Source organism: Saccopteryx bilineata, chromosome 8, assembly GCF_036850765.1.
Source record: "Saccopteryx bilineata isolate mSacBil1 chromosome 8, mSacBil1_pri_phased_curated, whole genome shotgun sequence".
In the NCBI taxonomy this organism is placed as follows: Eukaryota; Metazoa; Chordata; class Mammalia; order Chiroptera; family Emballonuridae; genus Saccopteryx; species Saccopteryx bilineata.
The window spans coordinates 82,507,055-82,523,175 of record NC_089497.1 but is presented as its reverse complement, the minus strand read 5'-3'; the positions used below and the strand labels follow the sequence as shown (position 1 = coordinate 82,523,175).

Genomic DNA, 16,121 nt, shown 5'->3' with positions numbered 1-16,121 from the left:
TCTGCCTCCCCTCCTCTCACAAAAAAAAAAAAAAAAAGAAAAGAAAAAAGAGAGAATCTTGTTGTCAGGTACTTTTTGATCTCAAGCTCTAACCTTAATTGACTCTTCTGCTTGGTCCATCATACTTCCTTGGTCCATCGGGCTACATTTTCATTGTTGGCCCTATCTATCTGTGGTTTTTAGCCAGTGCCATTTTCCACATACCGTATTTCTCCATGTATAAGACGCACCTTAGTTTTTGGGCCCGAAATTTGAAGAAAAAATGTATTACATAAAGTTATTGAACTCAAGTTTTATTCATCATAAAGTTCATACAACTCCTCATCACTGTCAAAACTCCCATCCGAGCCCTGGCCAGGTGGCTCAGCGGTAGAGCGTCGGCCTGGTGTGTGGAAGTCCTGGGTTCAATTCCTGGCCAGGGCACAAAGGAGAAGCACCCATCTGCTTCTCCACCCTTCCCCCTCTCCTTTCTCTCTGTCTCTTTCTTCCCCTCCCACAGCAAGGCTCCATTGGAGCAAAGTTGGCCCAGGCACTGAGGATGGCTCCATGGCCTCTGCTTCAGGCACTAGAATGGCTCCAGTTGCAGCAGAGCAATGCCCCAGATGGGCAGAGCATCGCTCCCTGGTGGGCATGCCAGGTAGATCCCAGTCAGGCACATGTGGTAGTTTGTCTTTCTGCCTCCCCTCATTTCTCACTTTAGAAAAATATAAAAGACAAAACAACAAATTGCCATCGATTACCTTGTCCTCATCTGTGTTTGATGATGAATCACTGTCTTCATATATTGCCTCGTCTTTGGTTCCATCTATGGCATTTGAAATGCCACAACCATTGTATAAGATGCACCCAGTTTTTAGACCTCAAATTTTTCAAAAAAGAGTGCATCTTCTACATGAGGAAATATGGTTGTCAAGGAAACTAAGTCTTTTCCTAGCAACTGAGAGTATTGGCTGGGGTTTTCTCTCATCTCAGTGGTGTTTTATAAGAATTTTGCTAACTGCTCTCAAGTTGAACATGTGGCAGTAGCCTCCTGATGCAGTTCCTCATTTCAGTACATAGTTCAGACTTCTAAGGGTGAAATACCCACATCTCACTACAGGGGGCACTCTCACCCTTTATTGCTCTTTAAGACAGTCAGAAACAGTGGCCCTCCATAAGACAAGGTGACAGAATTTAACCTAGTCTTGGCATTATCCCTGCTTCTTGAGAAGTCTATGGGACATTCTTTACCCAAAGATGATCTCCTCTGTTTTTGGAGACTTTCCCAGCTGACCATTTCATTTATATTAACTTATGGGCAGAGTGATTTCTTCAGTGTCCATACTCTACAGCTCTTGAGTTCACCACCCTTCACAGTGAACAGGAAGTACAAGATGCTTGGATTTAAATTAGATTACAATCTCAATTTAATCTGTTAGCATCAGAGAGTCATTTAGTGTTATTGGGTTTCAGTTTACTGACCTGTAAAAATAGGAAAAATTAAACGTACCCTTCAAACTTAAAAAATACATATAAGTATACAAACTAAGTACAGAGGATGCATTCAACAAATGAGAGCTGACATTATTTTTGTTATGACTATTAAATCTACATAACCTCAAGAAAGCTGAGAGAGCAAACAAGTGGGTAAAAATGTTAGTCTTTGCAAAAGCCACTTGGGAATATTTATATTTGCATTTGTATATTATGTATATTGTGTTATATATATATTAAATATATTAATAGAATTAATTTACATAAAATATATAATTATACACTATATATTGTATTACATAGTAAAAACAAGAGAAATCAAAGGGGGGATGGAAAGAGAGAGCATGAGAAAAGGAGGGAGGCAGGTTATAGTAAGACTTTTTTTCTTTTCTGTTATTGTTAGTATTATTAGTGTTCTGTTTATGATATTGCTTCATGATCTACCTCTTGATATACTTGGTGAAAGAGAAAGTAGGGAAGGATTTTGGCCAGCTTAGGAGTCAAAAAAGATGAAAGTACATAGCCATTACAATATAGAAGTTTATTTGAAATGTATGTACTAAATTTAAGATTAATATTGAGTTGTATTTTAATTTACTTGTTTCAAATATAAGTTAAATTTGAAGCTGTTATTAAACTCACTCTATTTATGATCCAAAGTTCTTTGAAACTCAATTAAATAATATCAATAAGATATACCTTCAATAAAAATGTTTGCTTCATTAAATAGAAATATTCATATTATATAAATGAATAAATTCTAAATAAGGAGATTTTGATTTTGCAATAGAGAATAGACAGAAACTAGATATCAAAAAATAGTTAAATTTAATTAAAATTAAATTTAAATATTAACATAAAAATAATTTATATCAAACTCCTTATAACAGTTTGATGAAGCCTCCCTTAAAAAAATAATACCAAAAACAGTTGATGGTTTTAAACAATCTATTTAAAACTCTATGATCCAAAGCAAGCTCCTAGCAAAGCTACTCATTCAGACCAACCATGAGGCTAATTTGCTCAGTGGATGGACCTAGTTACAAAACAAATTCTTATAGAAATTTTAATCCTCAGAAAAGGAAAAAAGAGAAGAGGACATCAGAGAACACTTACTGATTGCTGCAGAAGAATGATTGTTCAACTTTTAAAGGATCTACACAACCGCAGAATCAGTCAGCCCTATGCTTCATAATTTTGCCCAGAAGAAAATTATGAGTAGTTTTTATAAAAAGGCCTTGGATGAAGTCAACATAAACAATTCAAACCACATGTTTGATATTCCATTCTACTAACTCAATAAAATGTTTTTAATCTGATTTGGCATACGCTTAATACATGTGAGCATACATTCTAGAATTTCTGCTGTCAAGAATAAACTTCAGTTTTGGAAACCCTGTTTGAAAACAGCACAGTTAACAATTTTTATGGCATTTCTCCATGGCAACTCAAACGCAGCAGGTACTAGTTCCAAGAACACATCTGCAAGTATTTTTATTATCCTGTTAGGTAATGGATTTTGACCTGGATTTTTAAAACAAATTTAAATCAACTTCAGGCTTTCTTACCATTTCTTCACCATCATATTTTTTTCCAGTTTAAATATGATTCTTTTCTATGAAAAAAAAAAATGGAAGCCTAGGTTTTAATAGTTTTGTCTTTCTGTTGGTCATATTACATAGTTGGCCCCAAATAATGGCATTCTTATCCTACTTGGCTGTCTTCCTGCTCTGAATATACCAAATAAATTTTTTCTATTATCCTTAGTATTATATTTTTCACAAACATCAGACAACTCTGTATCATTAAGTATCACATTGTTCATTCTGTTATTTTTTGTATTTGTTTCTACTTTTTTAAATATACTTTTCATGTACAAAGTTATCAGAAAATTGGACATAACAACCATCCTGATTTTTTTAGCTGCCTTGATGATTCTTAATCTAGATTGTTACAGATAAAAGAATATTGAAATCATTTATCCCAAATACACAAATGTGTTAAATTTGTTTTTTCTAGTCCTCAGTGGCATTATACAATATGGCAATCACTAGCCATCCGTGGCTCCTGAGCTGCTGAAATGGAATTAGTCCAAACTGAGTTGTACTCTAGACAGAAGGTATCCAGTAGACACAAGAGATTTTTGAGACGTTTGTATGAAAAATCATAAAAGATCTCTTTATTATTTTTTGATATTGAATCTATGGGAAAATGATAATATTTTTAACATATTGGTTTAAATAAAATATATCATTAAATTTAATTTTACCTGACTCTTCTTAAAGTGTATGCTAAGAAATTTTAAATTATTTATGTATCACACACTATATTTCTGTTGGGTAGTATTAATGTTCCCAGAGTACTTTTAATATTTTTTATTAAGCGTATTAGCTTCTTGTTGCTGCTGTAATAAATTATCACAAATTTAGTGGTTTAAAACAAAATGAACTTATGAGTTTGTGTTCCGGAATTCAGAAGTCTAAAATGTGTTGGCAAGGACTGCATTCTTTTTGGAGCCTGTAGGCAAAATCCATTTTCTTGCCTTTTCCAGCTTCTAGAGGCCATCTGCAGTCCTTGGCTTCTGGCCCTTTTTTCCATCTTTTATCTTCACATCTCTCTATCTATTTCTGATCTCTGCCTCTGTCTTCACATCTCTTACTCTGATTCTGACTCTTTGCCTTCTTCTTATAAGGAGCCCCGTGATTACTTTGCTACCATCTCAAGATCCTTACCTTAAGCACATCAGTAACATCCTGTGTCATGTAAGGCAGTAGTCCCCAACCTTTTTTGGGCCACGGACCAGTTTAATGTCAGAAAATATTTTCACGGACCCGCCTTTAGGGTGGGACGGATAAATGTATCACGTGACTGAGGCAAGAGTCAAGAGTGAGTCTTGGATGTAACAGAGGGAATCTGGTCATTTTTTAAAACTAAAACATCGTTCAGACTTAAATATAAATAAAACGGAAATAATGTAAGTTATTTATTCTTTCTCTGCAGACCGGTACCAAATGGCCCACGAACCGGTACCGGTCCGTAGCCCGGGGGTTGGGGACCACTGATGTAAGGTAACATATTTACAAATTCCAAGGACAGCTAATGTTCTCTATTGTTCTGCTTACTCTATTAAGTATATTTAGTGTCGTGCTTTCTCAATTTGTTAATATTTATTTTTAAAATTTGGTTGTGGTCAAAATCTTTAAGAACAATGACACTTTAATACCAGCAATCAAACATAAAAAGGAATGAGTCTAAAGTGGAATGGTGCAATAGCTTCTCCTCTAGTGATGCCACTAAACTCTGTGTAACCTTATTAAGTCAGTCATTTGCCTTCTTGATTTTCTTCTGTTTAGCAAAAGGAAATCTTTGGAATCTATACAGAACTATAAAGCTGCAATTTTTTCAGCCATAGTTCAAATGTACTCTATTAGGTTTTTTTTCTTTTTTCGTTTTTTTGTATTTCTCTGAAGTTGGAAATGGGGAGGCAGTCAGACAGACTCCTGCATGTGCCCGACCGGGATCCACCCGGCATGCCCACCAGGGGGCGATGCTTTGCCCATCTGGGCCGTTGCTCTGTTGCATCCAGAGCCATTCCGGCGCCTGAGGCAGAGGCCATGGAACCATCCTCAGCACCCGGGCCAACTTTGCTCCAATGGAGCCTTGGCTGTGGGAGGGGAAGAGAGAGACAGAGAGGAAGGAGAGGGGGAGGGGTGGAGAAGCAGATGGCACTTCTCCTGTGTGCCCTGGCCGGGAATTGAACCCGGGACTCCTGCATGCCAGGCCAACGCTCTACCACTGAGCCAACCGGCCAGGGCCTCTATTAGTTTTAATGATTAGTTTGAGTTCTGGTAAAAACTACTTTCAGCTATAAGGTAGTTCTTATATTTTTTTATCAAGCTCATGAGTGATGAAGATGTTTTTAATTGGTTGAATGTATTGCGGATTGCAAAGAATTACATTCTCATTTTATCATATAATGGGTAAGCTTTCTGTTACCACATAAACTGTCTACCCTTGCAGTCTATCAGTGTTATGACTTATAACAAATCTTGCTTTGAACTTTTTTGACATTACCTTCTATGCATAATCGACATAAGCAACTGCTTTTTAAGAATTATTATTTTCTTGCTGGACCATGCGGTGGCACAGTGCGTAGAGCGTTGGACTGGGATGTGAAGGACCCAGGTTTGAAGCCCCAAGGTCTCCAGCTTGAGCGCAGGCTCACCAGTTTGAGTGCAGGGTCACTGGCTTGAGTGTGGGATCATCGACATGGCTTGAGCCCAAGGTCGCTGGCTTGAGCAAGGGGTCACTCACTCTGCTGTAGCCCCCTGGTCAAGGCACATATGAGAAAGCAATCAGTGGACAACTAAGGTGCTGCAATAAAAAACTGATGCTTCTTGGCCCTGGCCGGTTGGCTCAGCGGTAGAGCGTCGGCCTGGCGTGCAGAAGTCCCAGTTTCGATTCCTGGCCAGGGCACACAGGAGAAGCGCCCATTTGCTTCTCCATCCCCCCCCTCCTTCCTCTCTGTCTCTCTCTTCCCCTCCCGCAGCCAAGGCTCCAATGGAGCAAAGATGGCCCCGGCGCTGGGGATGGCTTCTTGGTCTCTGCCCCAGGCACTAGAGTGGCTCTGGTCTCAGCAGAGAGACGCCCCGGAGGGGCAGAGCATCGCCCCCTGGTGGGCAGAGCGTCGCCCCCTGGTGGGCGTACCGGGTGGATCCCGGTCGGGCGCATGCGGGAGTCTGTCTGACTGTCTCTCCCCATTTCCAGCTTCAGAAAAATACAAAACAAACAAACAAAAAAAAAAAAACTGATGCTTCTCATCTCCCTTCCTGTCTGTCTGTCCCTATCTGTCCCTCTTGCTGACCCTTGCTCTGACTCTGTCAAAATAAAAAAAAAATACTATTTTTTCTCTTTTCCTCCCTCCTGCTGTCTTGGTATAACTTAGAAATAAAGGATCAATATTTTATTTTTCAAAGTTACAAAACACCATTCGTTAGCTTGTTAATCTAGGGAAGTTTTAGAAATATGTAGAGTAAAAGCCACAATGCTTAGGCCGAGCATTATGATTTTTATAACAGATGGTTGGAAGTGAACAACTTCTTATGTATTAAGTGTAATATGGTTTTATCACTCTCTTTCATTACATTTTATATAGTTTATTTAAAGATCATCATAAATAGTTTTATTTACATACAATAAAAAAGTAAGCTTTAAAATCAAATACAATTTAATTTTAGAAAACTTCATTGTTTTAAATCATTTGTGATACAATTTCCAATTTGATTTAAATAATCAAAAATTAACTAAATAGATGCATTTATATGTTCAGAGATCCTGAGAGAAAAAGAAAGAAAGAGACACAGGCAACACACACACACACACACACACACACACACACACGCAGAAAAAGAGATCCATTATTTTTAAAGATGTCATTTAAAGGTTTCCTTTATTTAATGTTTAGGAAATTATAGAACTAAATATTTTGAGACAGGTAGATAATGCTCATTAAATTATAAACTAATTGAATAATAATGAAAATTGAGGCTAGTGTACATTTGTAATTGTGCAGAGAGTATGGAATTATATCCAGAGAAGAAAGTACCAAACCCGTCTGAAGTCAATAAAATGGCAGTGCCATTAGGATGTACTAAAAATTTCCTTTTCCAGATTAAACTACCTAACATTAATTTTTATGTGGCTTTTTCATAATTGGGTGAAATTTTACAATAAATTTGGCTAATACTAGAAACAGACAAAAACAAATATATAATAAACTTTAATGAGTAATATACAATAGGATAGTTTTTGGTTTTTATTTATTCAGTACTAAAAAAATACTTAAGTCCATTTTATGTAATTTAACTCATTCTAGACCAGGGGTCCCCAAACTACAGCCCGTGGGCCACATGCGGCCTCCTGAGGCCATTTATCCGGCCCCCACCGCACTTCCGGAAGGGGTACCTCTTTCATTGGTGGTCAGTGAGAGGAGCACATTGACCATCTCATTAGCCAAAAGCAGGCCCATAGTTCCCATTGAAATACTGGTCAGTTTGTTGATTTAAATTTACTTGTTCTTTATTTTAAATATTGTATTTGTTCCCATTTTGTTTTTTTACTTTAAAATAAGATATGTGCAGTGTGCATAGGGATTTGTTCATAGTTTTTTTTTTTATAGTCCGGCCCTCTAACGGTCTGAGGGACAGTGAACTGGCCCCCTGTGTAAAAAGTTTGGGGACCCCTGTTCTAGACTATATGGCAAAGGACTGAAATTAGTCATGGTATGATGTAGTCAAAAGCAGCTAACATATTAAGAGAATCTGCTATGATTACTAGAGGGTCGGTAAAATAATAGTCACTCTCACAAAGACATAAAAAATTTTATTTCAAAACAAAATATTCCACAAAATAATAATGAATTAAGCTATTAACCGCTAAGAGCTGAATATTTGTGTATTTTACGTAAAGAATAATTGTAACACATATAAGTATAAATTATAGATTAAAAAAGGAAAGAGATACAAAAAGAGAAAAATATTAGCATAATGGCACCAATATTTGAAAGTTTTTAACAGTTCAAAATGATTTGAGTTTATTTTGAAAATCTGAATTTAATTCTGACTTCAACCCCTAACTTTAAAAACATGTGTTGGTATCTCAACCTTAATGCAAAAGCCCTGCTTCTCTATGTACAGTCTCATCCTAAAATACCTTGTCTTAGGCATTACTTCCTCAGTTTCCAATACAAAGCTTCAAATGTGAAATATAAAGATGTATCTGGTAAATTTAGCATTCAAGCAGGTGTTTTCTCCCAAAACATACCTGAAATCCTCAGTTTCAGTCCGGTGTTTTAAGTAGTCTTTTCTAATTAAGGAAGATTGTGTGAGCAGATTCTTCCCTGTAGAAAGAGCCCCTTCGTGAACACCCACCTTTGCTGCAGGTAGACCTTGTAATGTTGCAACACTTTTTATTTTTATGCTTTTCATAATTCTCAGCTGCCATTAATTTAGATTCAAGTCTGAGTACTTAAAATGAAGTTGTATCAGGGGAATTCTGAAGATGGTAGAGGATTGTTTATTCCCGAGACTTGTTTTAGAAAAAGTGTTTTACAATATTCTGTTGTTTTTTCAGACATAGAACACCAATCTTTCATAACATCCTAAAATATTTATTACCAAGTAAAATGTAATTGATTTGACCCTGTCATAAAAGACTTGTTTTTATATCAATTATTGCCCCCACCTGCAAAAATATTACAACTCTCTTTTCATAATGACTCCTCTTGCACTAAAAGCAACAATTAAATACCTCTCATCTATGTATGTTGCAGTAGAAACATGCCATTTTTTACATGATCCATTTAGTATTTTTTTTTTAATTTTTTTTTTTATTTATTCATTTTAGAGAGGAGAGGGAGAGAGAGAGAGAGAGAGAGAGAGAGAGAGAGAGAAGGGGGGGGAGGAGCTGGAAGCATCAACTCCCACATGTGCCTTGACCAGGCAAGCCCAGGGTTTCGAACCGGCGACCTCAGCATTTCCAGGTCGAGGCTTTATCCACTGCGCCACCACAGGTCAGGCTATCCATTTAGTATTAATCAATCATTTTTGTTTGTTTAAAGTATAGGAAAAAATGGGACATGTAATCTTCTCTTGAGATTTAGCACAGCTAAGATTTTAGTTGCATAATTAAATTGGAATCTCATATTCCAAATGGCACTCAAGTTTGCCAATCTTGGTCTTTAATTTCTCATTTTTGTTAGTCATAGTAATTTTTTTTACTTCTTTCCTCTATTAATTTTATTCTCCAAAGAGAGATAGCAGACCCATCCAATATAGAGAATAATTTTTTTTCATGTATCAACTAATTTTACTCTTTGATCTATTAAGTCATTCATTTTATTAATCATTTGTACTCTGAGGGACACAAAGATTAAGTAACTTACTATTCTTCTCTCTGTAAAGTAAATGATTTGATTCATATTTAGTCTTTATTCTTCTCTTTCTTTTATTCTTCCTCCTTTGTGACTATGTAAACCTTCAAACCATTTTGTACATAAGAAAATTGGAAAAAACCTTTAGTTCTGTATTAATATCAAATATCTCATCTTTGGTAGAGATAGTGAAATACCAGTTCAAAATAACTACTAACCATTTACAATAAACAAATTAATTATTGATAGCAAAGTAAGGGTCTATGGTAGTTGTTTGAATTAAAGTCAACTCTCCTGTGAAATGCTTTGTGCTGGGCTCCATGTACAGAACGTAGTTTTCAGTAAGTGGTTGTTGAAAGAATGCCAACTTCTCCACATTTTAGAAATATTACATCTACTTCTTCCTTCTTGTTTGTTCTATCATTAAAAGAAAATAAATTGCTCTCTGTTTCTTTATCACAAAAATGCTTTGGTTATTGGTCAAGAACACTGTTCTGAATGGTTGAAAATTGACAATTTGTCCAGGCATCTTTCCTGAGTTCAGCATGAATTGGGTGATATTAACTACTAATCTAGCTATTTTATTTTTTATATTTGACTCTTAAAAAAATTCTTTCTTAATACTTGATATCTTTTCCTATTTTTTATGAATTATGAAAATACTATTTAATGAATTTGAAATGAGATTTCCAATTCTCATATTTTATATTAGCAAAGCCTTCTTATTTACATTTATATATGTATTTTAAATATTCTGGAAGAAGTACCTTTTGTGTTTTAGTTTGGCTTAGGGCTGTCTGGTTTTTGGCAGTCTCTGTTCTGGCAGGTTAGTCTCAGAATGTGGTCAAAAGTGAACATGATCGATTAATTGCCTTTTTCACAAATTCAGAGGCCCTGCTGTTACTATACATGAAGTACTATATGTGAGATCAAAGGAAAAATACAAGAAAGAGCAAGTTGAAGGTAACATTTTTTTCCCTATTTCAACCACATTTTTCTTATTTAGGTGGTGATTTTTGCTTGCTAGCTGGAAATTTTTATATTTATTATAGAAATAAATAATCATCTATCCATTTTGAAGTCTTAGAAATATAAAGTGCTACAGATTTTTTAAATCTTTATATTGAAAACACATCATGATACATATTCCAAAATCTTATACTGATTTTTTTAACTTCTACAAATACTTAATCTAATTATAAAATTTTCTGCTACTGTAAAGGTTCATAGAAATCATCTAGCTGAACTATTTTTTTATTCAAAAAAAATACTTCAGGCATGCAAACAACTTATATGTAGTATTATAAACACTAGTGTACTAGAGATTCAGCCTGGGCCCTGGCAGGTTGGCTCAGTGGTAGAGCATCGGCCCTGTGTGTGAAAATCTCAGGTTCTATTCCTGGTCAAGGCACACAGGAGAAGCGACCATCTGCTTCTCTATTCCTTCCTTTTGTCCCTCTTTATCTCTTTTTCTCTCACTCTTCCCCTCCTACAGCCATGGCTTGATTGGAGTGAGTTGGCCCTAGGCACTGAGGATGGCTCCATAGCCGAAGAGCTTGGTTGTGGAGCAATGGAGCAACACCCCAGATGGGCAGAGCATTGCCTGGTAGGGGACTTGCTAGAATGGATCCTCTTTGGGGTACATGAGGAGTCTGTTTCTGCCTCCCCATCTCTCACCTAATAAGAATAATTAAAAAAAAAGATTCAGCCTGAAAAATAAAGAACTGAAGATTTGGCAGAAATTACTATGGCACTTTTCCAATTTCATTAAACTCCATTATTCTGAGAGATAACTTTATTCTGAATTTTATGTTTATAATATATATGCATCAGCTGCATTTACATATGTGCAAAAATAATAGATATAATTGTTTTGCATGTTTTTAAACTTTGTAAATGGTATCATCCTTTTCTGCAACCTGCTTTTGTTGTTGCTGCCCCACATTGCATATTTTAGATGAATCTGGGCTAACTGAAGTAGCCCTAGGATGTTCCTTTTTCTTTTTACTGCATTTACTACAGCATTGCAGTATGTGAATAGTCTATACATTATTTGTGCACTTATTTATCCAAAGGCATTTAGATTATTTTCTATTTGGTTTTCTTTTTAGAAATGCTATTAGAGGTATTTTCTACACATGTGTGGAGAAATGCACAGGTATGAAACAACTGGATTTTAGGTTATGCAAATCTTTCAATATTACCAAGCTGAAGTTCTGTTATATACTCTCCATGATTGCTCCACATCCTCATCAGTACTTAGTATTGCTGTACTTACAAACTTTTGCTAATTTCATAACTCATCATTTTAACTTCTATTTCTATAATAATGAAAGAAACTAAATATATATTTTTTATCTCTATTAGACATTGAGAATCTCTTATCAATTGAATGTTCATTTTCCTGGCCCATTTTTTTCTTATCATTGCTCTTTATAGATTTATAAGAAATCTTTATGTACTTAGATACTAATCCTCCTTTGATTATATTCACAGCAAGTATCTTCTCTCACTCTGTGTCTTGACTTCTTTGGTATACAAGAATTTTTTATCTTAATATATTAAATTTAACATTTTTTATGGACTTTACTTTTTATGTCTTAATGTTTAAAATATCCTTCTCTTCTAGTCTACCTAACATTACTAGCTGTCTTTCTCTAAATGTTTTTGAGCTTTGTTTTGCATCTTCAAGCCTTTATTCATCTTTAAGTACATATTTAGGAGTAATATTGAGAGCAAGCATTATAATATTTTCATGGCTAATATATTGTGTGAAAATTCCTTTATTAACATTGCTCTCTAATACCACCTATTTACCAAGTTTCTATAAAATCATAATATATTCCTGAGACCTCTGTTTTAATGAACTTCTATTTCTGAAGCAAAGCCATATTGCCTCAATTAGTGTCATTTTATATTGAGCCTTAGTAGGTCATATGGAAACTCTACTATGTTCTTTGAAATTGTATTGACAAGTTTTGACCCTTTGCTCTTGCAAACTCATTTTAGAATTAACTTTCCAAATTCCATGAAAAACCATGGTGGGATTTTTATAATATTATATTAATTTCATAGATTAGTTTACAATATTGAGTCTCTGATCTAGGAACAGGAATGTTCTTTTCTTTTTATTTAGTTTTAATCTTTGATTTGAATAGATTAACTATGGGTCCAAAACTTACTTCTCGCAGTCAAACAGCCAGTTAATAACAAAATTAGTATTAAAAAGTGTTTTGACTGTATAACAGCACTTTTACTAAAAAGGCTTAATTATTTAGTCAGTTAAGAGAAAGATTTGGAGTCCTTGCAGTTTCTGTACCCACCAAAATGACAATGAATCTGAGTTTACTAGGCCCCTGATAATCAGAGTGTGGTCAGAGGGCTTGTTTAAAATGCAAAATCTCATTCTTTTCCTGGTCCTATGAGTCATAATCCTTATTTTCAAAGATTCATGGGTTATTGGTAGGTACAGAAAATCTGTGACATATTACTTACCAAAAAAGAGGAGTCCTAAAATGTATTGCATTGGCTGTTTTTCTCTAAAACCTGTCAACATTCTAGTAGTAAACTTGAGGTCATTGAATTGCAAAGGATTCAAGCAAGCAACATTGAGGCCCATACAATGACCCTAAGTCATTGTCTTCCACCATAGGCTCATAGCAGCCATCATATGCTTTGCTGAATGAACATCAAAAATCCAAATGAGAAGAAATTGCATCTATATATATATGTGTGTGTGTGTGTGTGTGTGTGTATATATATATATATTCATATTCCTTTAAAGGAAACAAAATGTTGAGTTTTTGTAGAAGTAGTATATTCTGGTAAACTGAAGTTTCTTTTGTTATCTGTAATTATTCAGGAAACAAATACACTTGCTTTGGGATCACTAGATATGCCAAACTGACATATTAGCTACTAAATGCCATTGAAAAAAATTCTGTAGAAAGAAGATGGATACTAGGGAGACAAGCACAGAATATTTCTTTTAAAACAAAAAAGATCAGACGATTTTTTGCAAGTAATCATATACTATTCATGTTAATCTCCATTCAACCTTCTTGCTTAACTACTATAGCTGCCAGTTATCTACATGGGGAAAGGGGGGGAGGGAAGGTGAGGAGAGGGGATTGGAAAAATAAAAAAAGTGAGGTCCCTGCAATATCACCTGGAGCCACTAGGGGTATCTTTGTATCATTTTTCCTCCTGAACTGATTTGGAGTAGAAACCTATATTTGGGAAAAACCAGGGTCCTCGGCATTATTGGGAGCAGTGCACCCAGAATCCAAAAAGATTTTTTAAAAGAAAAAAGAACGAAAGAAAGAAACCACAGTTCTTTTGGTCACAGGAACGGGACTACGAAATCGCTCTCTCTATTGAACATCAGCACCGGGGATTTTTGAGGTCAATTTCCAATCGAGATAAATCTATTGGATTAGTAGGATTATCTGATTGCAGCTGAAAGAAGTAACGTTGTTTGATCGTTTATATTTCTTGCCTGATGGTCGGATTTATGTGGAGGTGGCATTCGGTCCCCAGGATCCTGGATCCTGGTTGCAGCTGGAGAGAAAAAAGGATCAATAGACACGTTTTGGAAGTGTCCGTGGGTGAATAAAAAAAAAAAAATTAAAAAAGGAAAGGAAAAAAAAGAGGAGGGGAGGGACGCAAAACTGGGGTTGCGGCTGCTTAAAGAGGAAAAAATGAAGCATCTTGAATTCTGAGACATACGGAGGGTACTCAAGATTCATTAAAAAAGGTCTAGAAACTGGTAAATACTTTGACCAATTCCGCTTGAATTTGAAGGCGAAGTGTTGTAGAAACTGTCTCCTTGAATTACTGGAAGGGGACTGGGGGAAGATGAGGAGTCTGCTCTGTGGATTTATCTTGCTGAAGGTAGGTCGGGGGTTCTCCAGTAAGAGGGGGCTGCCGGGGTTCGCGTGTGTGTCGGTGCCAGGTGCTGCGAGCGCGGTGCCTGTGCAGTGGGAGAGAAGGGGAGATGCGAACCACCTCGCGCAGCTCCGGAGGGATCGCTAGGCAGTCACCTAGATTGAGCTTAAAAACCTTTATTCTGTGGCGTCGGTGGGGAAGCCGAGCGACCTTCAAAGCTCTCAACTTTGCATTGAAAATCTCTGTTGGGAGATCCCTTCTGGATCCAGTGCTCTCTCCTATTGATACTTTAAGAAGGAGAGGCAGTGGTGCCTTGGAAAATCTGCATGTGGAATGGGAAAACCCCGGTGGAAATCGCCGCTGCCTCGGCAGTGGTTTCCGCGGCTGTCTTGGCTTGTAAGGGCATTTTGCAGGAGGAATTGCCATTTTCACATTGTGTCTTTCTCCCTCCCTCTCTTTTTCCATTCTCCTTTCCGTCTCCCTCTTCTCTCAGCCGACCAGTAAAGGCTTACAGGGTCGCTGCATGGGATAGAGACTAAGTGAGTGACTGACCACACATGCTGTCTTGTAATTCACTTGCACGACTTTGCATAATACAGTCCGAGCTAACTTTCTCTGAGTTGGACGAGTCCAGGAAGGGGTGGCAGCCTTTCTGCCCAGGCCCAGGTTGGCGAGAGAGCCGGGCGGCCGGGTGCATTTCTGATGCATCCTTCCCCTGACTGCCTCGACACTTACTGGCGTTTCTTTCCAACTGAGAGGAGCGCGCGCGTTCTCAGACATTTTCTTGCAGCAGAATTCAGGGCAGTTTTTTCCTTTAAAAAAAAAAAAATTATTTTGTACCTCAAGGAAAGCTCATCTTTATTTGCAGAAGAAAAATCAGTTTTGGCAGATAAAATTAAAATTAATCATTCTAATGACTGAATATTAATGGAGTTAGGAAATTAAAAGTTGCTTTGGAATCCAGAAAAGCATATTATTCTGAACCAGTTTTGGAATCCACATAGGTTCAAAACAATAAGCTATAAAGAACTGATTCATTTAAAACATGCACATAGATATATATAGATTATCAAACAACCCCCCTATTTTTTCTGACACTTCAGCATCATGATTTTAGTTGGCTTTTTAAATTTAAGACCAATTCATTACATTTTAAACCTTCAGACATTCAAATGCTTTAGAATAAAATGGATATAAATGCTTATTAAACTATAAAATAATGCATTGTGTACATTTTAATCTTTTGAACAAAAGCATCAAATATTTTTTTCACAGGTTTCTGTTTACAGATTATGAAGTGTATATAAATACCTTTCTGGTTTTAGCATTGAAGCTTCTTCATTTTTTGTGAACTCTATGAAAGGCAACTCTTCAATGTCATCTGAGGCACTCAGCCTCCCAGTACTTATTTCAGGCATGAGATGCAGTGGATATTCTGGTATTAACCAGGAACCTCACCAAACTTTCTGGGTTTGTGTGTGCATATGAATTTCTTAAATCTAAATTTTAAAACAAGCGGCATGCTATTTCTTTTTTCTTTTTAGGGGTGAGATAGCAAAATATAAAACTTTTGTCTCCCAAGGATTCTGCAGTGAAAGTTAGTTTTTATTTCTACAAACTTTGTGCAAGCTTGTCTCAAAATGATAGAAATAGCAAGAGATACATTCTACAAGCCCAAGTGTAAGTTTTAAGGAGATATTTGAAAGGCTAGGTTTGCCTTTTATTTTACCCAACTTTAAGTCACGTGGTTCATGTGCAGCTTGAACTAGAAGAATGGGTGTTCTGTGTATTGGTACATTCTAGCCACTACACAGTCCAGTAAAATTTAACA

General features: G+C 36.3%; 1 protein-coding gene across 3 annotated transcripts in view; it reads left to right on the top strand.

Annotated features, from left to right (window-relative positions):
* Nucleotides 1-16,121, top strand: part of NLGN1 (neuroligin 1) — a 999,306-nt gene that overhangs the window by 157,753 nt on the left and 825,432 nt on the right. For 2 of the 3 annotated variants that reach the window (XM_066241523.1, XM_066241519.1), the window contains exon 1: nucleotides 14,185-14,296. The exons of the other annotated variant lie outside the window; for it this stretch is intronic. The gene's annotated coding sequence lies outside the window, so the exon portion shown is untranslated. Of the gene's footprint in view, nucleotides 1-14,184; nucleotides 14,297-16,121 lie in introns of those variants that run through there. 3 annotated transcript variants of the gene reach the window in all.